This window comes from Schistocerca cancellata, chromosome 4 (genome assembly GCF_023864275.1).
Source record: "Schistocerca cancellata isolate TAMUIC-IGC-003103 chromosome 4, iqSchCanc2.1, whole genome shotgun sequence".
Classification (NCBI taxonomy): Eukaryota; Metazoa; Arthropoda; class Insecta; order Orthoptera; family Acrididae; genus Schistocerca; species Schistocerca cancellata.
This window is the reverse complement of record NC_064629.1, coordinates 489,705,316-489,732,407: the sequence shown is the minus strand read 5'-3', so window position 1 is coordinate 489,732,407 and position 27,092 is coordinate 489,705,316.

Here is a 27,092-nt window from a genome sequence, read left to right as displayed (position 1 = left end):
CAGCAGGACCGGCAGCAGCACGGTTTTCGTCACAGGCGCTGCCGGGGACTGACGCCCAGGCTTCACGGCAACCCGGCCCACGGCGCGTGGCCCATCCATGACGGGACCTCACGGACATCATGACTGGTGGCTTCCAAGCCACTGGTGTAGCAGGCGTCGGCAGCTGGCCTCACGGCGAAGCGGCTCCGTGAGCGCGCCGTACTGGGGGCGCCGAGCAGCAACGAGTTCATCTCAACCACAGGGCATCCTGGCTTCAGCGGAGCACAGGTGGCCTGAGGCCCCCGAGTGCGATCAGCGGCACGCGTTGCGCGCATTGTCGGGGAATCTAAACAGCAGCACCCAGGCGGAGGGATCCGCAGGGCTGGGCAGCGACGACAAGGGAGAAACTGTAAAGAAAGTTCAATAAATAATTGTAAAACCCCACGCCGTCTCAGTCTTTGGCGCAGCCACTGTGTCTGCTGCTAACAAGCGGTGCAGAAGTCATAACAAGTGGCCCAGAGGCTGTAACACAAGTTTCTTAAGAAGTACCTTATTTTCATTCCGAGGAGGATGCAGACGAACACGTACACAAGAGAAAACCGTCCTTGTCGTGGGCGGTATATGTATTCACTACCTTCGGAAAAGAGTGTTGGTGTCTTGGCCCACTCTCCTTCCTTAGACCAGAAACACATAGGTTCATTGGCAGAATTAAAGTAGCCAGAAGATTTTGATAAGTCTTCCTTCCAGCTGTCACCACTGCCACACCCTTTAACGGAAATATTTTAACTTCTTCTCCAGGCATGAGTATAAGAACAGAAGTCGTATCGCCTGAAGTCAGTTGCAATGGCTCACTGCGAGGATTCTGTTCGAGACAAAATCATAGGAAATGGTAGAAGTTCAGTTAGAGATGATGGCAGTAGTAATGGCGTGGCACTTACTACTGCAAACAGGTGGTCGAGGGATGATTTTTGAAGAGGCTCTCCAGCAGAGTTCCTAGCTCAGGCAGAAACTTCCTCTCAAAAGCCAAGAAACTGTGGAGAGAGATGAACTTCTTTGTTTCCAGTGACACAGTTCACAGACTGCTAAGGAAAGTTAGGCTGCACAAAGATCAGCCTTGGAATAGTAACACATCCAAAAAAGTTTATTATTCCGGCTGGCAATCGCAAAGCTCAATCTTAATGGGGCGTGGAAAAACGTAATTTCCCCTGACAAAAAGGTGTTTTCCATAAACAAAGAAGGGCCAAGACTGGATTACAGACTGCGAAGGACAAGGCATCGTGAAGGATACGTAGCGATCAACAGGCTACAGTTGATGCCCTTTGGGACAGCTCAGTTGAAACCTGGGATAAAATCCCTCTTCTAGCAATTGCGCCACACATTCCAAGACAAAGGACATAATTGTATTTAGAAGTAATGGGGGATTGTATATGTTATTACAGTTCTGAAAACATTCCATTTTATTTACTTACTCTTTTACTCAGTTTTCTGTCAGTTAGAGGCAGTGAAAGATCACTTCACTACAGAAAAGTATCGTACATATAATAACAGAACATCAGTTAATTTTTCGTTACCTTACATTTGTAACTGAATAAGTTCCCTTCAAATATATTTCTTAAATGCCACGTGTCTCTTATAATTACTTTCAGCCTACACACTTTATAAGTAATAAATTACGAAGGACTTCTTAAGGATAGTTTTTGTTATTTCAAGTTCATCTCTGTCTTCTACTCCATTCTACACTTTGCATCCTCTAAAAAATACCCAAAATATTTCTTACAATATTTATTTACATTTAATTTTCCCTCCCATGTCCCTTTCTATCCCACTCTTACTCTAACTCTCTCAATCCAGGAGTTTTCGTTGAAATTATATATTTTTTGTAATATCTCCCTCGCCTCACCCCTATTTTAATTTCCTCATCTATCACTAGTTCCAAAATTTATGACTGAGTTTGCTCTTAAACCCGCTGTTTTATTGCCCATTCTTCTGAAAAAGAACGTGCCACCTTATCGCATTTCTCTCTCCCCTAAGATAAAAGGAACCGCGGCATAGTTTGCAATACGATGTTCTTTTCTTGCTTTTCAATCTTTTATTTTGCGATTCCGGTCTCCTCCTTGTTCTATGCTTCCTTTCTTCTCCCCTTCTCTCTCTCTCTCTCTCTCTCCCTCTTCCTCTCCTTCTCTTTCAGCTACACACACACATACACACACACACACACATACATACACAGCATCCAGAGAGTAGCATGACGCAATGTACGGTGTCAGTAGCATATCGGTTTCTGTAGAAATCTATTTGGGATCTGTGGAAATTGGTCAAGGTGTATTTCCAGTACAAAAGAGTAAAATAACTGTACGTCCTGTCACCGCGCCTGTGCGTGGACGCTCATCAGCAGTTTCCGACTTCTGAAATTGTGTTGCGATTAAGTACAGAATTGCGATTTATTATGGCGGTAGCTCCAAGTAGCGATGACTAACAAACGAACTGTAGCTACAACACCGATTACAGAAAATATATAGATCCCAAAAATATTTTAGGGGCCACAAGTTACACGTGGAATCGACGAGTCGTTTGTATTCTTCGTTGAGGACAGAAGAGGGGTCCTAGCGGCCGAATAGACGCAGATTTATTTCTATAGAATATCAATCTATCAAAACTGACGTTTGGGTTGCATAGGGATTGGCCAAATTCAAAAAATGGTTCAAATGGCTCTGAGCACTATGGGACTCAATTTCTGAGGTCACTAGTCCCCTAGAACTTAGAACTAGTTAAACCTAACTAACCTAAGGACATCATACACATCCATGCCCGCGGCAGGATTCGAACCTGCGACCGCAACGGTATCGTGGTTCCAGACTGCAGCGCCTAGAATCGCACGGCCACTTCGGCCGGCTGGCCAAACTCATTTCGGGTATGGAAAGACTACAAGAATTAGTCTGTTTCTATGTCTGGGAGATGAGTTTCATCACCGGTATGCGACATCTGAAATCGAGCACTTACCGCACAAACACTTGACTTGGCGGTGGGAGTTTCCGGTGCTGGTTGGTAATTAGCTGTTTTTTTATTCAAAGTATAGTGTATGGGGACACAAGATCAGTATTTTAACTAACCGAACACAGCTTTACAGAGCAAATAACTAGCGATGGGAGTTAATGGTCGTTAAGAGGCTCGCTGATCTGGGAATAAATTATGTAAATTTCTTTGACTTCCTTTTTTGTGTTGTTGAAACTTCTCATGACAGTGCAGGATACTAGTTGGGAGTTGAACGTTTCAGTTCCATTTTTCGAGTACCCGATGACTTTTTATGTTTCTTCATTGCGATTTCGTCTAAGAGAATACTAGTTTTCGATTCTATTTGTCATACTGCTTTTACACTAGGCACCGACCAAATTTTTTACAGTTCAATAAGAGTTTGTGGGCAATAACGTCTACAGTCAAGCAAATGTGCTTTACAGCTATCTTTAGGGCGTTATTAAAACTATACACAATGTAAGAGTTATAACTGTTTTGGGACATGTTGAATTCTTCAAGAGCTGAGATCAAAATAATGAGAGTCACCCTATTTAGCAAGTTGCCACCCATCGTAACAGTCTGTTCTAGCAAATGCTCCTCTCCGATTCTCATACACTGATCAGCCAGAAAATTATGACCACCGACCTACCATCGATACAAACCCGTCCAGGTGATAGCAGTGTCACCTGGCGAGGGATGACTGCTAGTCAAAGTATCAGTGAATGTGCTGTCCGTGTGTAGAAAGGGGAAGGCATGCTATCTACCGAAGACGGATTGTGGTATCTCAGAGGCTCGGCACAAGCATTTCGGAAACTGCAAGTCTTATCGGGTGTTCGAGCAGTGCTGTTGTGAGTGTCTTTATCGAGTGGGAAAACGGAGGTGAAACCACGTCCAGACGTCGTCGGGTTGGGCGGCCACCTTTCGTGACTGATGCCGAATGTCGTAGGCTGGGCAGACTTTTAAAACAGGACAGGCGGCGAACTGTGGCGGAACTAACATCAGACATTAATCCTGGGCAGAGTACATGTGTGTCTGAACACGCAGTGCGCCGAAAACTCCTAACGACAGGCCTCCGCAGCCGACGATCCATGCATGTGCTAATGTTAACACCAGTATATCGACAGCTGGACGTCGGCGCAGTGGCAGTGCGTTGCATGATCTGATGAATCCCGAGCCCTTCTTCATCATGCCGCTGGGAGGTGGCGAATCCGTCGTCTTCCACGGGGACAGCTATTAGATACCTGTACTGCGAGATGGAGACAAGTTGGCGACGGTTTCAGTATGCTCTGGGGAACATTCACGCAGGCGTCCATGTGTCCAGTGTATCTAATGTAAGCCACCATGATGGCCAAAAAGTATCGTACACTTGTTGCAGACCACGTAGACCACTTCATGTCGATCATGTTTCCCAACGGCAGTGGCATTTTTCAAAGAGATAATGCGCCATGTCACAAGGCCAGAAGTGTGATAGAGTAGTTCTAGGAAAACAGTGCTGAGTTTCAATTGATGTGCTGGCCCCCGACTAGCTTAACCCGATCGAACGAAGAGTCAGGGCTCATCGCCCCCTCCCTGGAATAAGGGGACGTAGGTGATTTGTGTGTGCAGATGTGATGCCAACTCCCTCCAGCGACCTACAAAGACCTCATTGCTTCCATGCCGCTGTGTGTCGCCGCTGTTATCAGTGCCAAAGTGGAGATATCGTATGCGTCATAATGTTCTCCTTGGCCATTGTATAAATATTGTGATGGTGTAAATAAGTGGTCAATATGGAACCGTCAGGCAATAAGCTAAGAAACATCTGCACTGGCTGCGGGGCATGATTTGCAAATGAGTCCCACGCTTCACTAGGCGAACCTCTTACTGCTATTTTCAACTTTATCGTAAGCGTACTGCAAACGGTATATCTTCTCATCAGAAGCTTTTATGAACAAAGCAGCAGCACTGATTGTTTCGTAAACAATGTCGGCAGGAGTTACTTATCGTACTTCTGATTATTACTGATTGAAAGACAGTTTTACTTTAGAAATATTAAATATTCTACTGTTAGCTCATTGTGTTGGTTTTTAAACGCCCTGCTTTACTTTTCTTCACCTCTGCTACTTGTTTTTGGTAATGGCGCATTTGAGGCTTTAAATTCGAAGTAGTTTACCGATTTTCTCTGTGAATGTTCACGTTTCGCAATCAGCGCTCAGTTGTTGGCTTCCCAAATGCATTCCCCCGTTTGGGAGCTTGTGTCAGACAGAGTGTTCTCAAGAAATACAAAAAATGGCTCCGAGTACTATGGGACTTAACATCTGAGGTCATCAGTCCCCTAGAACTCAGAACTACTTAAACCTAACTAACCTAAGGACATCACACACACCCATGACGAGGCAGGATTCGAACCTGCGACCGTAGCGGTCGCGTGGTACCAGGCTGTAGCGCCTAGAACCGCTCGGCCACACTGGCCGGCCAAGAAATACAGATTTTATGTCTATGACGATTACATGGCGTGTTAAGTACGCATAATGATTACACTACATCCACCGCGGATGTCCTAAACAAATAAATCACGTCTGGTGAATGTTTGCAGTACACTTAGGAAAGAGATACAGTAATTCATGTGACACGCACACAGTTACGATTTTTATCTTGCAAGCGATGCATTTGACTGTTATTGAAATCTACGCTCTAGCCACTAAGATTAGATACAGGAACGAGAGTAAATGTCATTGATTAATACTTCGGATATTTCAGTCCTGGGTCAGCTCGGCGTTCCTTCTTCGAGATGTAAGCTACGCTCCTCACATCCAGACCTGCTAAGGGAAACCATAGGCTGTACAGGTGTATTATTCCTGTGGCTAGTGTAACTGACAATATCGCATAACACCTTTGGCAGCTCCATGATGGTCAGGTTACTTCCTCGACTGGCACTGAACCATCCCACTAAAACCACTCGCCGTTTACATATCAGTGCCACTAAATAATTTGAGTGATTCTCACATAAGGTACGATATGGGTTATCGAATTTTTGGTTGTCAGTTGTGGAAGGTTATTCTACGCTGAAAATAAAACTAATTTAGTCTTTTACGTCACAAATTGTCTATATTAACCATCCCTATGGCAACGAGAGAGCAGAGAATACAACAGAGGCTCACTAGCGCAATGGTAATGTGGCTGTGCAGACAGCTGCATTAGCTGTGGGTTCCTATTGACTGTACGGCATGTATATAGCATCTGTGTTTTCCTTCTTCTTTAAGCAGCCAGTTACAAATTGGGCAATGACATTTTAAGTGGACTCCTGCACAGTAAGTCTGCTCAGTACGTGTTACATCTGAAGGTGAAAAATTTATGCATTTCGTGAATTACACACTTCATAAAACCACCATTTTTCTGCATCACTCAAAAAAATTTAAATTTTTCTGTGAATATGTAATTTGATTAAATAATTAGTGGCATCTAACAATTGGTCAAGTAGGTGGAGAACTTAACTTCGTCTCTAGGTGACTAAGACCTTGTCATGAAAGCAACGAACAATGGTTCCAGGCGATCACCGCACCTTGAACACCAAGTCTGTGGATGGTACATTACTTATGATCCTGGACGTAATCTAATGGAGTGTTATTTGAATATTGTTCCTTATTCTGGCTAAAAGTTCAAATGAAGAGATACAGCCGAAATAGTTAGTGATTGACCAATTACATCGTTTGATTTCAGCATCGAATGTTCTAAACTAGTCAAAATTCTAGGAGGCTATTCAAAATGTATAAAACAGCATCCCAGATAGTTGCTGGGAATATCAATCTGTCTGCTAATACTACTGCTCATAGAATCTTACTTAAGTGAAAAATTGTGGGTCTCATAAATCTAACATATATGAATAACAAATAGGTTTTGAGACTAGCAGCCCCACTGTTCTAGTCAACACGGAACAACCTGACAAATTCATTAATAACTCGAAAAATTCTGATTCAACGGTTTTGATGTGACAATGGAACACATTAAACATTCGGGCACCTAAGGAAGTTAATTGCATCTATTAGCTGATTGACCGTAACACCGTAAAACTAAAGAACAAACAACTATTACGCATCATAGGCATTTTCTTACTTTCGCAGCTCGTGTTCGAAGTGAGTAGGGACAGAGTCTGGATGCGATAAGGTGTGCAGTATCACTACATGAGGTAGTCACACCATTAAGAGAAAAAATTATTGGCGGGGCGGATGAACTGCGAACTCTTGACTGACATCAAAATAATTTAGACAAGGGTTGCCAGCGTCTCCTTGACCCACGAGAAGAGGATAAAAACGTTACTACCAACATTATACTGTCAGCTATATAGCAACCTGGGAACAGTTCGTTCAGTTACAAATTCCTACCAATGAACCAGCAACATACTTTGCTGTCGGTCTTCACTTAACTGTCACCGCTTAAATCCCAGTTAGAACACTTCAATACCATCAATAATTAGAGCAAGGAAAACTTCACCAAACTAATGTTCCAAGCAAGAAAGTTCTGAGAGTCACAACAAACTCACATCAGATCTCATGGAAACCACTTAGTTCATTCCCCTACTTTCACGAAGTGCTGCCATTGGTTAACAGCACCATCTCCTTCTACATAACTACTTCCCATGTCTCTACTCTGAACTATTTGAACAAAAATAGCGCGGACCAGCCATCACAACTGACAGCTACCTACATAATCGCACCTCTTCACATAATCACTCTAGAAGTCAGAAACGTATAGTTATATCACCATTTTTAGCCTAAATGATATTTGTTCAATTTCCATAGCTACCAATTAGCTTACTGGAGAAACTAATATGCTGCTGAAATTAGTTATTGCGTCCTGCGACTCTCTGGATACTAGGACAGTGTGTGTGTGTGTGTGTGTGTGTGTGTGTGTGTGTCTATGAGACAGTGAGAAAGAGAAAAAGAGAGACTGAGAGAGAGAGAGAGAGAGTGAGAGTGAGAGAAGGGAAGAAGTATAGAACGGGGTACAGGAGATAAGTGCGAAATAAAAGACTGAAAAGCTAGAGAAGTATATCTTACAGAACAGTACGTCATAGTTACGTTTATCTTAGGAGGGAGAAGAAGTGAGTGAAGGCACGGATGTTTCCAGAACGAAGAATAAAGCAGGGGTTTAAAAGCATTCGGTTTTGGAAGGAATGGTAGAGGAGCAAAATAAAATAGGAATGGGGAAGAGGGAGACATGACAAGAAAAAGTTTGATTTCAACGAAAACTGCTTGATTTGTTACTAGCTTTGTGATGATGGAGTGACTGACACGTGACACGAGTGAGTAAAAGAAAGAGAGAGATAGAAAGAGAGGTGGGAGGAAAAATTAAATGTAAATAAATACCAGAAGACATCTTTTAAATATTTTTTGGAGGATGGAATGGGTAGAATATAGGGGAAGAGGGAGATGAAGTTGCAATAGCAAAAAATAGCCTACAGAACTCACTCTTACTATATTACTTTTCAATTATATAGGCAGAAAGCGAATCAAAGAGCAATGTGATAATTAAAAATATGTTTAAAAGGAAGCATGAGCATTAACGTCATGGACCGTCCACCATAGGGTGCAAATATCAATCCAATAGAGAACATCTGTGCTGAAGTAGCACCATCATTATCATCTGTCTGCCCACGATACCAACAAGCTATAGCTGACTTTCTTTGTGACTGCGCTCTTGAAGCCTGGCCTGAAATCCTCTTCTCGCAACTACATCCGACGCCTCACAGATTCCAAGTCAAGAAGCATCATTGAAGTTAGAAGTAATACAGGATTCTGGACAAGATATTACAGCTCTGTTAACACTCAATATTATTTACTTATTCTTCTGCTCAGTTTTCTGTCAGTGAGAGACAGTGGATGATCACGTATAAACCTGGGATAACAGAATAGGACTTCGTTTTTCGTTAAGTTACGATTTATTTGCAACGAAAGTGACAGCTCCAAATAAACAAGCTTTTAGAGAGAAAAACCATTTTTGCCGTGAGTGGGCGCGGCATGACCTGTTTACGTTTACGAAATTTCCAGGCAGCGGCTGGCACAGCTTAAAGAGTATAGAACAATAAACCGAGTGTCGTGGAATCCATTCCCCATACGGAAACTCCTTTTTTAATTTTTACGTTACACTACAACTAAAGCGAATTGGTGCTCAATATGTTGTTTGAGAAATGTTAGTTTGATGAATACGTTCAAGGACATTTTGTTTCCGTATTGGTATTCCGGATTCTATGGACTTATTTATCAATTGTCATCTTTTATTTGTAGTTCACTTTTGCTATTGGAATTATCATAATACCATTTTATCGTTTGTAGTATGTGTATATCTGCTTGCTCGTCATCAATTGGCTCGTGAACAACACCAATAATTCCTATCCTGTATCGTTACTGGTGATGAGGTATGATGTCTTAATGCAGATATAAGGAAACGAAAGGAATGACTGAGTCCAAAAAAAAAAAAAATCAGCAACTGTCCGTACAAACACATGCGAGCATCCAGAAAATATAATGTTATGCATCTGGTGGAGCAGCGACGGTATTGTGTACTACGAATAGTTCCCCGAGGAGTAACAATCACTGCTAACACTTATTGTCAACAACTGTGACGTCTTACACGTAGCATCCAAGAACAACATCCAGAAAGAATGAGTGAAGTGATGGTATTCCATGATTACGGCCGCTCGCATTCTGCTAAACTGACAGAAAGCACTATACAGAAGTTGGATTGGGAAGTCATTCTTCACCCACCTTATTCACTTGATCTTCTTATTTCAGATTTTCATCCTTTCCTCTCTCTTTCGAACAAACTTCAGGGAACTTACTTTATGCTAAACATTGGCTCCGAACATGGCTGGATGATTTTTTCGCCTCAAAACAATGTGATTTCTGTTGTGGATAGTGACGAATGGTATATTATTAATGACTAATATCTCTGTTTTGTGTATCTGTCGTGTTTATTAGACTTATGGAAAACCGCTACGAGCTTATGCACAACCTAATATTTTAGTAATAGGCATGAAAAGAAAAGACAAAGAGAAATTTGAGATAGCAAATAAATTTCCAAGCGTGTATTGTAGTTACAGCATCCCAGAGGACTCTCTTAATAACTTTCGAGGAAAGAATTGCAAGATGCGCACGACACTTTCATACACAAAATTCGATCGTTCTAGTATCTACAGCTGATTATTTATCGTTCTGCGGTTATACTCAACGTAAAACACGGGAAGCAAAACTTTTCTCAGTTTCTTCCACACGTTATAAAGGCAGCAAATTTTAGAATTACATTGCTGTTTTAAAGTATCTATAGAAGAACGTACTTGGTTTTAAATTCATCATAGGTTCCCTATCCCGCATCTCGTGGCCGTGCGGTAGCGTTCTCGCTTCCCACGCCCGGGTTCCCGGGTTCGATTCCCGGCGGGGTCAGGGATTTTCTCTGCCTCGTGATGGCTGGGTGTTGTGTGCTGTCCTTAGGTTAGTTAGGTTTAAGTAGTTCTAAGTTCTAGGGGACTTATGACCACAGTAGTTGAGTCCCATAGTGCTCAGAGCCATTTGAACCATTTGAACCATAGGTTCCCTATCACATCACAATTCACTGCAAACTAGGCTTAACGTTCCTCAAAGGTCAAAATGAAGCTAATGAAATACGAAGTCACGTATGCTTCATTAGAATCCCTACTTGGAAAGTTATTTGCAGACTCCTCGTGGGCGTTGTCAGTATAACCTTATCATTGAATATATATATACCAACAACAGATATAGTAGATATATTACAGATATAGTTAAGGCTCACCGGCCACTTGACCATCTTCTTCTTCTGTGCGAATGTACAAACACTGCCCACACTCTTACGGGAATCGGCAACGCGCCACGAGTAATGAGTATAATGGAGGGGGGGGGGGGGGGGGGGGGGCACTACGAATGTAGTGCGGGACGATACGTTGAGAATGTGGGTTTCGCGGGAGGCGTGCCAGAGATAAATCCCTGCAGTCGCATTATCCTCTGTGTCATCGGTGGATCAGATGGATTTCAGTTCGCCGGCGGACGGCGTGGAGGTAGGACGTAGTGTGGTGTGCGCTGCGCCGTCTGTGCTTCCGCGTGGTAAGTCTTGCGCTTGCTGCAGCTTCAAACTCTGTTTATAGAACACTTCGAGAAGTAATGAGTCGTATGCAGTGATGGCTCAACCAAGTCGAAAAGATACGTTGAAACTTACCTTTGATCCTGGATATGCCATACCCAAGTCGTTTGAAGTAGAAAATAGGTTAGAAGAAGATGTGAGGCTCTCCTTTAATGATATAATCGGGATCCACCTGTCGATTGTAGCTTGTGTCGTGTTTGTTAAAATGCGTATTTCCGAGTTGTGCGAGAAAATAGTTGAGTCTTCCGGAGGTGTCATCAAATTTAAGCACACGTATGGAGACGCTGGTGAAGTCAGCCGGCCGTAGTGGTCGAGCGGTTCTAGGCGCTACAGTCTGGAACCACGCGACCTCTACGGTCGCAGGTTCGAATCCTGCCTCGGGCATGGATGTGTGTGATGTCCTTAGGTTAGTTAGGTTTAAGTAGTTCTAAGTTCTAGGGGACTGATGACCTCAGGAGTTAAGTCCCATAGTGCTCAGAGCCATTTGAACCATTTGGTGAAGTCACCGTTGCACATGCTGATTTTGGCATTCGCACAATTCGAATCTTCGCGTTGCCTTTTGAGATTTCAACAGACCAAATTAATACCGTAATTTCACCCTTCAGGAAAGTGCTCAGCAACTTTGCCGAGAAATGGTCAAGCGCGCATAAACTCCCAGTACTAAATGGCGTACGGCAGCTTCGAGTAGAGTTACAAAAGCACATCCCGTCGTACATCAATGTCTGCGGGTATAAAGGGATTGTAATTTAAGACGACCAACCGCGAACCTTTGCCGCCTGTAACAAGCCTGGGCACGTTCGCGCAGAATGTATACAGCGGCGCGTTGCACAGCTGCCGGCTGGCGAGGCCGCCAGGCCACCTGCGATGACAACACTGCTGGGAACTTACGCCGCCGTGGCGCGCGAACGGCCGACTGCTTCCTCAGCCCCTGAATCGTGGGCGAATACAAATTCTCCAGACACTGAAATTCCCATGGAGGTCAGTGCTGTCATAGCTGACGATCTACAAGAGTCCCGCCAATCTACGAAAACAGTTGAAGTTCCACAGAAACAGGCACCTGCAACTGTAAAGCAGCAGATCCGCCGGAAGTTGAAGACCGTCACACCTTGCAGGAAAGCGATACTAACTTGGATACTGAAGAAAGTCCGTCGAGAGGCAATTCTCCAAAGAAAAGTAAGAAACGCCGGCTGGCGCGCAAAGGTGCAGAGGAGACAGCTCCCACACTCCGACAAAAAGCGAAGGAAATAGGTAGTACCTTAAGCCAACAGATGTATAGCAACACGAAAGCGACACCAGTTTCTGAGGAGCGATCCCCTTCTGCGCTGGAAAAACGAGGATAGCCAACAAAGAAAGCATCCACCCACCCACAAGAAACGAGTCACTCTCATGAAGCTTCATTCGTCCCACCCACGACGACAACCTCAACCAGCTGGGCAGACGAAAGCGACAAGCGACCATAACGATGACGACGAAGAAATGACAGAAGTTTCAGAAACTAAGACAGACAGTAAGCTAGCCCCACAGGTGGCTGATTTCTTCAACGAAGACACACCACTGAAACATTTGCTACCGGGGAATATTATTAAAATGCGTTTTAAAGCTGACGCTTGCGAGACAAAGCGGAATAATGTTTTTTAAAGTTTGATCAAGTAGAACGAAGAATGTCTGACATACAAGCATACAAAATCGCGACAGTAAAACTTAATAAAATTCGTAATTCCTTTAAACTACAGAACTCAAAAGATTTTATATATGATTCTGACAGTGACATTATAGTTTTACAAGAAGTGACAGACATTGAGCTTGGTAACGTACCTGGCTTCAACGCCATTACAAACCCAGGGCATGGAGCGGAAATGGACACAGCTCTACTCACAAAGGATGGCATAGTAGTCCAAGATGCAGTAAAACTACCAAACATTAAGGCACAGATAAAATACCACTCAACAACGGTATGCCCCTTCAGGATCCAGTAACAGGCACCACAGAACGGAGTTCTTTAAAGAAGAAGTTGTCCCACTATTTGGAACCCGATATGAACACCTTATCCTGGGAGGAGATTTTAACTGTGTTTTTCATGCCGAAGACCAAACTCCCAATTTCAACAAGTGTACTCAACTGGAACGTATAGTTATTGACTTAAGACTAATAGACTCATGGGAACATATGCACGGTGCAGCCCCTGGCTTCGCCCGCGCCACAAGTCACTCAGCGAGCCGTCTCGACAGGATGTATGTAACGCGCAATTTGAAACACCTCATTTTGCAGTCCGAAGTATGGCCTACCTCTTTTTCGGATCATGCTGCGTACATATGCACAATCAATCTGATAAAACAAGGGACCTACCGAGGTAAAGGCACATGGATGCTCAACGTGTCACATCTGGAAGACCATGCTTGTCAGGAGGCATTTTACAAGGTATGGAGAGAGTGTGAAAGAAAATTTAGCTCGTACAACTCTAGCACTGACTGGTGGCTGAAACATGCCAAACCTAAAATACGGAAATTTTTCATAAACTACTCAAAAGACAAAAACTTTTGGTACAAATCAACTATAGATTTCTACTTCCAATGTCTAAGGGATCTGTAAAAGTCCGATGCAACAGTTGTGGACAACTACGAAAGAATTAACAAAATTAAAGCTAAACATTTAGCACTTCGGCGTAAATAACTGGAAGGCTATCAAGTAAGGTCGCGTGCCCAGAATATAGCACAGCACGAGGTTACTTCCATGTATCATGTCATTCGTGAAAGCAAAAGGGCGTCTCGCAAGATATTATCTGAAATAACAACTGATGATGGAAGGTAGCTGAAGAAGCAAAGATAGATTAAAGAGGCAATCGTACAGTATTTTGAATCCTTAATGTCCAGTAAACCAGTTGACGAACAGCTTCAAGACGAGTTAATGATCAACCTCCAGGGCAAAGTATGTCACGCGGAAGCACAAACTCTCATCTCGGAAGTGACTGAAGAAGATGTCGAAGAAGCTATATATGGAAGCATGAAAAACAAGGCTGCAGGGGCAGACGGAATTCCGGCAGAATTTTATCGACGATTCAGTGGCCTCGTAAAAGGCAAGTTTACTCTCATCTGCAACGAACTCCTAAACTCTGAAAATGCCATCTCGAAAGAATTTCGTGAGGGACTCGTAGTGTTAGTGCAAAAAACTACCAACACGAAAACTGTAAGCGCTCTGAGGCCAATTACGCTTTTAAACAGCAATTACAAAATCTTTGGCCGCATCCTAGCTCGCAGGCTGAAAACCACAATGACCAGCGTCACTGGACCTTATCAAACAAGTGTTGGCAAAGACAGAAGAATTATCCAGACCCTCTGTTATTACAGGAGCCTAATCTCAACGGCCGACGTCTGCAAAACAAAATGTGCTCTCATCACACTCGACTTTGATAAAGCCAGCGACCGGGTTAATCATAGTTATCTCCTTCGGACCATGGGTGCAATTGGCTTCCCACCTAGATTCATTGCAGTGTTAAGAAATACATTAACAAATTACTCAGCCAGATTTGTCATCAATGGACACATTAGCCGCCCCATTAACGTCACCAACTCCATTAGGCAAGGGTGTCCAATGTCAATGGCACTCTTCGCCGTCGCCATCGAGCCCCTGCTTGCCTCTCTTGTGAAACATCTACAAGGACTACAAATACATGGCGAAAAGATCGTGTGCAAGGCGTACGCTGATGATGTTGGCTTCCTCGTCGTGAATGGCGCTGAAGTACAGAGCGCACTACACACAGTAACTAAATATGAACAGGCATCTGGTGCCAAACTTAATAGAACAAAGTCGGGGATTATCAACATCGGCCGTGGAATTGGGACGCAAACGCAGAATCTGTTACGCGAGCTTGTAACCATGAAATGTCTCGGAATAGCTTTTAAAAGAAATATCAAGCACACTATTGCTGCGAATTATCGAAAATTACTTAACAGAATACGCGCCTCTGTACAAGCACATAGTATTAGGAAACTCGATGAAATTCAAAAAGTAACTGTGGCAAATGTATACGTCACATCCAAAGTTAATTGCGTAGCACAAGTTCTGCCACCACCTGCGACTTAGTTGAAAAGCATCGCATCTTCACTAGGACATTTTGTGAGCCGCGGGCGTATTTTCGAAGTCAAATATGACATTCTGATGCTCCCTACGAAATGTGGTGGGTTCAGAAGAAGCGTGTTGCCACATCAAGTTACATTCTCTCTTTAAAGGCGGAGAAGCCAGGCCGAGAAGGCAAAACTTGGCGAGCGTAAAGGACAGGTTGAAGGGCAGGAAGGAGACCTTAAAAAAATTGGTAATAGGTTCATATACTTATGGTCTGTGTAAAAAAATGGATAGAGCGTCTGCCATGTAAGCAGGAGATCCCGGGTTCGAGTCCCGGTCGGGGCACACATTTTCATCTATCCCCGTTGACGTATGTCAACGCCTGTAAGCAGCTAAGGATGTTCATTTTATTGTAATTTCTTATCTTTAAAATTGATTTACTAACCCAATTTTTCCTTTGCCTATGATAAAAACATTAAAAAATAAAATATGTTGAGGATTTCGGTTTATTTTCTGGGTAAGTTTATGAACGAATGTAGCACGCATATGTCCAACATTGAATAAAAGTCATATGTAATTTATATATCTACTGCAGACATATAAATAAAGTTTGTCTGTGAGGCTGTTGTTGGTTGGTCCCAAAAGCAGCTGTCCGCATGGAGATTCGATCCCACTCACCTAACATTACTGCTTTGTATTCCTTCCACTGCAACAACCGCTGCCTCAAAACTCCGTTAACATAAAAGGTTCATACTTCGCCCGACTCCCCGCGAAAAATGCTATTTTTTCTAAACGCTTTGCCATTTGGAGCTCTCAAACCCATCAATTTCATCTCTAGCCAAGTACTGGATATATCATTAATTTGGACGAAATTCGTAATGAAGAGTATCCGCGGTCCTCTCGTAAGACGCTCTTGCGGAGGCGTGGATTCGAATCCCGCCACTGATACACACGAATTTGTCTAGCGTATGTGGTTTTCTCTTTGTGTCTATTTGCGACTCTAGGTAAGTATTTGCGAAGCATTTCTTAACAAACTTTTTTGAATGTGAACAAATAATTAACATCTGTATTGTAAAAGTGCTAAACGCCAACAGCTAGAATTTATAGCAGGCCTTGTACGAGACTAGATTCGTTAAAACGTTATATCTAATAAGGACAAAAAGTCTGCTTGGCTGCCCTCCTGTCGCAGATGGAAATAAGGCGGGAAGATCGTAGCCTCCGGTTTGCTCCTAGGACTGTTTCTGTATGTGTGTGTGTGTGTGTGTGTGTATGTGTGTGTGTGTGTGTGTGTGTGTGTGTGTGTGGTTTCGTACACAGGCAATAATAACAATGACGACAATAACACAGAGTGAATTAATCTTTGGGCTATTTGACGAATACCAGTTTCGAGAATATGAACCAATGTAACACGTATATGTCCAAAACCGAATTAAAGTCATATGTAATGTATATATCTGCTGCAATAATATATACTGCAGGTAAAGATCTGTACACAGGGCAAAATATCTCGTCGGACAATGACGTTGATGACAAGCCTCTTGAAGCCGTTGTAAATGGACATGCGCTTGTTTCCTGGCAAGTATCAAAAAATAATTCACTATGGAGAAACCAGTCCAAAGCGTCTTGAAAGTTTAAGACCCACAGGGTACGAAAATCGAATATTCTGATATGATATCAACAAAGAAAGCGATACTTTGCATTGCTTCAAGAACGTTCGTTTTTGGCCGAAGAGTATTGCCTTTAACGTGGAAATGAAGTTCTACGGAGGCGACAATGATCATGTGCTGGATAATCAAGACAAATTTCTCATAACAGCAGAGGAAAGAGAGAGTGCTATTTTGGCAGGTCACTGCCGGCAGGAAGTGCGGCGCTCGACGGCCAATGGGAAGTTGTTCAAGACCTTGGGCACGAGCGTCCATCTGAGACATTTTATGCTAACGCTTGGATTTGGTGCATGCCTAGCCACGAACACTTACGAAACTGCCGGTTCCTTCTGACTCACGTGTGTGCTCAGACGACATTAGCACCTCGCTCATGCACCATCTAATTAAGACGGGAACTGAAGATTCCATAGTGAATGCTCGACTGCTAATGTTAATTTTATCTTACGTAACGGCTTAGAAAGCAACACTATTTTATATTGATGAATACAGCGAACATTACTGTTTTCTTTAATTTGTAATGTAAAGGGTGACAGTTATTGAAATATATGAAAAAAATTACTTACTAACTAATTCATGTAAACGCCACTACAGATATTAGGATTTAGGTTATTACATGTCCCATATGCCTTCCACCATTGGCGATGATGTGGTGCAGACGAACAGCGAAATTCTGCATGACTTGCTGAAGTGTCTGGACATCTGTGCTGTCGATGACCTCCTGAATGGTGGTTTTCAGCTCAGCAATGGATTTGGAATTATTGCTGTACACCTTGCCTTTAATGTAGCCCCACAGAAAGGAGTCTCATGTTTTCAGATTTGGAAAATAAGGTGGCCAAACGAGGCCCATGCCAGTGGCCTCTGGGTACCCCAGAGCCAGAATGCGGTCCCTAAAGTTCTATTCCATGACATCGAACACTCTCCTGCTTCCATGGGGTCGAGCACCATCTTGCATGAACAACATTTTGTCCAAACCATGGTCACTTTGGACAATGGGGATGCAATCATCTTCCTAAGCCATCACGTACCGGTTTGTAGTCAACGTGCCATCAAAGAACATCGCACCGATTATTTCGTGACTGAATATTGCACACCACACAGTCACTCGTAGAGGATGAAGAGATTTCTCGATAACAAAATGCGGATTCTCAGTTCCCCAAATGCGCCAATTTACTTCCTGACGAACCCATCCAACTGAAAGTGGGCTTCGTCGCTAAACCAAACCATCTAATGTATACAAATTCCGATCACGCCCCGCGCGCAGCCATGCGGTTTCAACGTCGTAACGCAAACTGTTCAGAAGCTATGACGATTTTATTTCATGTCGTTAAATAATTGTCACCCGTATCTTTGAAATGTATAAAATGTCACAGAATAGTGTTCACCATGTCGATTACACCTTGCTAATCTTCTCCTGACCATTCAATTGCCATTGTAGCAGCAGTAATTTATATTGAGGGAAATCAGTGTCCTCCGTGGGCTGTTGTTCATTTGCGAAATGATGACTTTATTTTTTGCTTTATCGCTATTAGCTAACTTCACCCCCTTGGGCATTTAATGTTACGTGATAGTGAAACAAGTGATGAAAGTTATTGCAGCTACAAGAATGGAAAAATTAACTAAGGAATGTTCTGTACTGCTAAAAGGTATCCAAAAGACCCGAATTGCTTTTCGCCTGACTTCTATGCAACCCACATCACCCAAGTGTCTTGCCCGTTCTCAGCGCATTTTTCGGTACAGTCTTTTCATTAGGCAAAATGGTTACTGCAAAAGACCACAAGAGATAACTGCTCTGCAACGCTTGCAATCCTAATTAAATTAATACCACAAGAATTCAAATATCAGGCAACACGTTGTTAGAGACGACAAGCCATGAATCTTGTAAACTCAATTTTATTACAATAAATGACATTTCCAAAAACACCTTATCCTCGGAATTGTATTACACTGGGATCGGGACTCAAATCCAACTATTGTTGTTCCTGTTAACTAACCATGAAAGATCTTAAATACAAATTCAGTCACAAACAACAAATTGTGCGCATCTTTAAATTTCAAATGATATGGCATAAAGTTTTGGGTTAGATGGAGATTCGAACCCAGAACCTAGTCGGATTGTTAAATAGGCACAATCAAGTATTAGAAAACGCAATTTCTCATGAGTAACCAGATGACTGACACTGAAATGAGAAGACGACAAAGTTTTGTCTTGCCGGGATTCGAGCCCAGCACCTATCGTTGTTGACTTCTAGTCGGAGAAATCTGTTAAAAATCGGTTTATTTCGTCAGTAGCAAGAGTTGCACGGGTCTAAACAGGAAATAACATGATTAAAAGTTCTGTGTTCACTGGGAGTCGAAACCTACAAGTATCGTCGTTGTTGAATACACATGGACAGATGTTGACTATCGAATTGTTTTTCACCAGTAACTAGGAGTGGTATGTTTGAACGCGAAATGATATGACGAGAAGTTCTGTGTCTTACTGGGAGTCGAAGCCGGTACCCATCGTCATTGTTGATTAAGCACGGACAGGCGTTAAAAATCATAATAATTTGTCATCTGTTGTTTGGTGTGCGCATGCTACAACTTGAAATGACAAGATATATTCTTCTTTACCAGACCAGATTTCGAACCCACTCACGAGCTTTCCGTGGAGATCTTGAGAAGACTGTAACCATCGGGTAACATAATGTATCGAAAACAGCGAAAGGGGATATCTGAGATCGAATCCCAGACCAGCACTAAATTTTCCACATACCAAGATCAAATATGATAAGAAATATGTGCCCCGTGCCCTTATATGGTGACTGAGTTTCAACCTGGCGTGACTTCCGCTTCTGCCGTGGCCCAACCTACTCCAGTACGTAGCGAAGGGACGTCGTGTTTAATGTGGATTTGGAATCACGATGCAAGACTACATTGTTTAACTGGAGTTACTGGAGATGAAGAGCGGATGTTTGTGCTTGTTAAAAACTGATATCTGATGCAAGAATTGAATCCAAATCTTAAGCATACGTAGCTAGAATCATTCCTATACACCACCAACAGAGTACTTGTTCATGGATGTATCGTAAAGAAGGATGCTCCACACTGAAAGAGAACTGTGATTCCCTGGAGACTGCTTCCACCCTTTTTAAAGACATTGGTTTCCTGCAAGAACTGGTAACACAGTAGGGTGCTCTGTTTATGCAGGAAATGTTACTTTTCACTTGCAATTCAAAGCTGATCTATTCATTCATAGTGTACTCGTATGGTCTCTGCCCATTTGATGTCTTGTGTCTTACCCAAGAAGCGTTTCAGGATTACCACGAAAACAAATAAACCTTGAAGTGAGAGTAGACCCAAAAAGTTACTTAATTAGCACATTATTGAGTACCAAACACCATCAACTGAACTGTAAATTCAGGAAAAACTAAGATGTATGTCGAAATACGCAGGATAATATTATTTTAACAAGTGTGTATGATCAGAATTTATTAAATTTTCCACCGTTAGATCTATGACGTACTAAATCGAAATTGTTATAAAGCCAAAGAGTGTGAAGTTAAGATTTCTTTAATGATTTTCCGTCTGGAGGCTTCCAGTTCGGTAAGAGAAGTAGTAAAAATCCGATAAAATTTTTAAGCCTTTAGCGAAATTAGAACCTAGAGCAAAGGCAGCGTTTTCCGCATAAAACGGCGACTTTACCACCCAGCTAGGCAGGTGGTGTTGCTCCGAGAGCGCTCTCACTTCGGCATTGCGGTATTCTTTATTATTAGAGACAATCAGTAACGTAATTTATGAAATTATTTATAGATTCTGTGTGGAATGGCCGTTCCAGAATGAAGTAATAAGTATAACACCCCGAGTGTGAGAGTCAATGAGATTATGTGTTGGAAATGGCAACGAAATATCTAGTGAATTGAGCAGGACAATTCTGAACCACAAGAGGAAGCAAATAGACTATCGCGTAGTTGGCTAATTTATTTTATAATCTTGCAAATTCTCCATAAGACTAGCGACAGGTAGAATACGCTGGGTCAGTTGATGTGCTGAGCTCGCTTAGCACTCGGTAATTTCGCCTTTTGAAAACGCGTCAGTGATGTCGTACCACGTTGATTGACAGCGGAAACATCTGAAACATAGCCCAGAGTTTAATTCGAATTTCTGTAGTTATTATTTTAATCCAAAACATAGTTGTGCATAATTTCCCGACTCCCCGACTGGAAATCTATCATCATAAATAAACACCAGCAGCAAATATGTGGATGGCTCTACTTATCGGTAGGTGTTGTAAATATTTCTGTTTTTTATGCATACGTGTACTGCAAAAATGAAGATCGTTCACGAGAAGTAATTAGAGTTTTTAGTGTCACTGGACACTAGTAACAATGTGACTAAGTAATATCTTTTTTAATACTATTTACTTCATTCAGCTTTCCTTAATAATGCTCTAATTGGCTACACCTCTAATCTACAATAACACAGATGAGAAGACGGCGTAACACTGATTTGAAATCACTATCATCGACTAATATTTTCATAAGCTACGAATTATATACAGTTTCAAATTAGAAAATCAAACAGTGGAAGGGTATATTTTCAGTGACCAAAAAACAGGACTCAGCGAGCCGTGAAGAAAATGAAACAAGAGAATGAGTACAGCGCATCTTCAATAATATTAAAGAACGTGTGGGACTCTACTGCCGATGATTAACTTATTTCTTATGTTTCTACTGTGTTCAAAAATTGACGAGGAAAACGCTGTCAAGTGTAGAAAGGAGATATGACAAACATCAAAAAGCAGAACAAGAATAATTGAATATAGTCCTACTGAACCAGGTGATGGTGAGGAAACTGGACTAGGAAAAGGGACACTAGAACTAGTAGATGGGTTTTGTTATTTGGGATACAAAATAGGTGAATATGGTAGATGCAGAGAGGATAGAAAAAACAGGGTGCAACAGCAAGAATAATATTTTTGAGAAGGAGAAACTATATCCAACAAAAATTGGAAAGCTGCAAAGTCTTTTCGGAAGGTAGTTACCTGGAATTTAACCTTGAATGGAATTCAAACATGGGCGAAACTATAAACAGTTCAGACAAGATGAAAGCAGAAGCTTTTGGAATGCGTTCATCAGAAGAATGCTGAAGATTAGAAGGGTGGATCGGATAATGAGGAGGGGAAGGAAAGAAATTTGTTTTACAACTGGACTAAACGTTGGGATCGTTTGATAGGACATGTCCAGAGCCATCGAGCGATCGTTGTTTGTTAATGAATAGCGGGTTGTGTGTGTGTGTGTGTGTGTGTGTGTGTGTGTGTGTGTAGGCAAGTGGGAGATGGGGTAAGAACAGTTGAGAAAGGCCAAGATTTGAATATGATACAAATGTCCAAGAGGATGCAGGTTGCAGTGTATTAGTGTAGAGAGCGGTATCAAACCAATATTCAGACTAAAAACCACAATTGCAAACCCATGGACATACTTCTGTAACAAAGTGTTCTTTTTCCTCCAGTCCTGTGAGTGATTTAATGCAGCTCGTCACGACTTCCTCTCCTGTGTCAACCTCTCCATTTACACTACACAGTTTCCGTAGTATGATACATCTATTTCAGTATTTGTCTTCCCCTACAGCTTTTGACCTACCCTGGTCTCTCTAGAACCATGGATGTTTTCTTCTACAGTCTTAACATGTTTCTTTCATCCACTTTTAATTAATATTTTGCTCACATTTCTTTATTCGTTGTTTCTAGAGGGAAGACCCTCATTTCTTTTCTTATCATACTCTTAATTTTCTTCATTATTCTGTAAAACCACCCCTCAAACGAATCGACCCTATGTTTTCCGTGTTTCCAAATGAAGATATGAGTGTGTCACAAAAATTGTCAAACGTGAAAATACCTGTGTAAAAGTTTAAGAATGTGCCATTACCATACTTAGAATACGTTATGCATTTGACTAGTGTGATGAAACCTTGAGGAACGGCCAGTACCTCGGCTTTCTGCACTGGATTTGAGCTTTTGTAAAGAAGCGCAAAACGCGAACGAGTCTAGAAAATTGTGTTATATTCTTGGGAACTTCCATGCTGGACGTGCTAACTTTTAATAAAATTCTGAACAGTGGAAGACAGGTGGCAGTGGTCTGATTATTTATAAAATTGTAACACATAGAACGTGTACAGTAACTATGATTTCGCCTTTGTGCCGGACGGTAAGATTTGTTGTCCAAATTACCTATGGAATTAACAGGACCGGTCTTAGGATCAAGCGTCACAAGCCGCCACTTGGAGTACCAAGCTGAAAGGGGTGCCAGAGTTGCCACAACTGCAAAATTTCTGTGCAGGACGTGTCACAACCAGCAGCTGCCTCATGCCAAATGCAAGATTTGTGTACTGTGCATATTGCCTTTAGTAGCGAAAGTTGAGACGCATCAGAATGTAATAGGGGAGGAGGGGAGAGAGGGAAGGGCCAAATAATAAGTCGTTTGTGCCAGAAATATTCTAGAACCGGTCCCAGGAATTAACACTATAATTGTAGCAAGCAACAAATTACGGTAGTGAGCCACAAGCCGCTAAGAAGAGATAATCTCGTACAGCAGTGAAGAGTCTGCAATCAGTTCTGATTGTCAGCCGATACAACACTGTCTTCGAGACTTTCTCAAGGCAAGTATCACTATTTTCAGAGCAATTCGAAATTATACGCCGTGTCATCAGCAGATTAAATGCTATTGAAGTTATGGTTACCAACTGAGTCATATTCAGCAACAAGTAGAGTACTATTTAATGCAGCAATCAGTTTTAACAACTACCTTAAGTTAATTCTAATACCAAGTTTCGCTAGTACGAAGTTTTGGTAGTATGAAACAATCAGGAACTAACTGTAGAGCAAACACTGCCAATTGCGAGGCGCTCTTGATGGAGCTCCTACTGATGTTTTGGTTTCCCTCCATCTGCTGTGTATTGAAAGTTGACACAGCCATTCATCAGACGCATTTCGCTTGCACTGACAGCAATATCAGCTAATATATTTCGATCACTACGAGTAAATGAAGCTATTTATTGTTATGATTGTTACAGACTGTACGGCAGTTTCGCTTAATGAAGACGCATTTCAGCAATGCAGATAATATCATCGGCGTTTTTTGTCCCTGTTTACATGTGCTGATGCGGGCTGATTGTCTCTTTGTGTTAACTGAAGCACGAATCGAATTTGCTCTGTACACACTCGTAGGGTCCATTCCTTTGTGAGTTTTTGAGACTAATTCTTTCCTTGATTTGAAACCATAACTTATCTGTAGCTTTCCGTATATGACAAAGAAAGTATTCTTGAGAAAAAGTGTTTTTAATTTCATAATGATGAAAAGAATTAAAAGTGTTACCCCCTCATTTTTACAGTAAAACGTGTGTGTAGCAAAACGGAAAGTAGTGAATCGCGTCTGGTGAGTTAATTATAATTACGGCAGCCAGTGAAATGTAGAACCATCCAAATAATTTCCCCTTCTCTTTATTTATAATGTTCTATTTAGAGTTGATGAGTCTGGATATTATTCGTAACCATGTTTTAGATCAAAATCATAGTTAAAGAAATTCGAATAAAATTCATTGGGTTATGTTTCAGATATTTCGGCTGCCAATAACATTCTAGCAGACAGTCTCGTCACGTCTTTGACAGGCGTGCTTCTCAAGTGCTAGCCAGCTCAGGACCTCAGCTGAAATATTCTACCCGTCGCTAGTGTGATGGAGAACTGATTACATTATAAAGTACGTTTGGCAACTAGGTGATGTTCAATTTATTTCCTGGCGTGGTTCAAGATTATCCTCCTAAATTTAGTTGACAGTTCGTTGCCATTTTCGATAAATAATCTGATATATTGTTAATTAAGGCTTATCATTAGGGTGTCAAATTTATTACTTGATTCCAGAAAGGTCGTCCCACACAGCATCTATAACTAATCTCATATTTGACTCTACTAATCATATCTGTTAACGAAGAATACCTCAGTGAGGGCGCCCTCGGAGCAGCACCAGCACGTCAGCTGGGTGATAACATGGTCGCTTTATGCAGAAAACTTTGCCATTGCTGTAGGTTCAAATCTCAGTAGAGACCTGGACTTTTTGTCGGCTTGTTACTTCTTCTCTTACCGAACTCCACAAATCTAAAGGTGAAAAATTTGAGAAATTGTGAACTTGCACTCTTCTTAAACATTATATTTTATTACCAATACCGACACACGTCATACTTTCTCTGAATAGATAATTCAGTTTATTATATGTGGAATTGAATAGTTTGATAAACGATCTCGTTTTGAATCTACTCTCGCTGCAGATATATAGTGGTAACATCGAGATGATTCTTGGGTAGGACACAGGACTTCAAGTTGACAAAGACCATTTGGGGGCAAAAGTGCGTAATATCTTGTTGCTGACACACGATGTTTTGTGCAGGTTCGTCTTGTAGGTACTATCCCTTTTATTAAATTATACTTTAGTCGTAAGGGTATCCTAGTAAGAGGCTATTCATTTGTATCATAAATAGCAATTTATAGCGTTTCTCGTTGGTTTATGAAATATAATAGAAACCAATAACAGAGAAATTAATCATAAAAAGTATATCCACACCTGTCATTAACTAAAATAGTCTGATAGTCTGACGAGAATTTCACGCCTCTAGAGAGCTACTGGTTCCGAGATAAAGATGTCATAATCCAAGTTTAAAGTACATTCTCGGCCACAAAGAAATGTTCTTCATGGCTGTTTGATAACGAGATAAACTCTTGAGTGCGCTATATCTGAAGAAACAGTGCGTTAATGACTGCTTTCCACTGAGAGTCATGGACAGTTTCTTTTGCAAAATCATCAGAGTGTAGACGGGCATTCTTGTAGAGTAGCAACACTAGTTGTAACTTCCCTGGTCGCTTTTGTGTGTTGCGACCTAAGGTACCTTAGTTGTTTAAAAAAGATCACAGCTACGAAGGACAAATCAGTGGGATGCTGCTCTCAACGCCATACGCATAACGTAACATTTTGTGGAAGCACACCAGCATTTGCTTCAAATACTTTCTGACACGGCCAAACACTATTTTATGCTAATGAAATTAATGCACAGTGGTTCAGATCCCCATCGGTCCATCCTAATCTAGGTGTTCCAATATTTCCACTAATCGAATAAGGCAAATGTTGGGATCTTTCCTATAAACAAGAAAAGTCGAATTCCGTCCCTAACCTTTTCAATCGTAGCTTCTGATTTGCCTCTAACAACCTCAGAGCTGACGTGATATTTAACATTAACCTTCCTCTCCTTCATTTTCACCCAACATTTCCCACTGAGTGCAAGTGTATCACGGAGGTTAAATGGTCGCATTTCAACACATTTGCCAGTAATCGGGTATACCACATTGGTAATCGATACCCACGTCGTTCATCAAAACCCGTTGGTGTTCTTGGATGTGGCGAATAATTTACGTCGAAGAGATTCTACTGGAACTGAGTAGACAGTTCTTTGTCGTGATTACGTCTGTGCACCAATCCCATAGACGGCACATGTCTTTCCAGTTGCTTCCACTGCCAGCAGCCGTCTATTAAGTCCAAAGAGAACAAAGTGTCACTAATATTTGACGTTTCCCCATTTCCCCTCCGTTTTCTAACTCTGAAACCACAATCCTCGTAACCTTCAAACATGCAACATTCAGTAAGTCATGGCAAACACAATTTAATAAAAACAGTAAAATATATTAAGAACACACTAAACAAAATCTGTATGGAGTCGTGCAGTAACCTACTTTTGTAAAGTAAATTTGGCCTTCGTGGATTGTAAATGTCAACAATCTTCACGTCAAACGCTGCATGAGAAAATGTCACTATTCCTTGTCTGTGCAAGTAAATGCGACGAAATGGCGTTTAAAAACGTATAGATGAGAGTGTGATCGATATCTGGCCTTTTCGTTTACAAAATGGTTCAAATGGCTCCGAGCACTATGGGACTTAACTTCTGTGGTCATCAGCCCCCTAGAACTTAGAACTACTTAAACGTAACTAACCAAAGGATATCACACACATCCATGCCCGAGGCAGCATTCGAACCTGCGACCGTAGTGGTCCCACGGTTCCAAACTGTAGCGCCTAGAACCGCTCAGCCACTTCGGCCGGCTTTTTCGTTTACACTGCGGCATATTAATAAGTATATCAAGAATGCATACATCGACACAGAGTCAGAAATGAAAAGTAACACTATCTGCAGAAATTTCCGCGTCCTACCGTGTTGCCAGTTCGAGCAGCTGG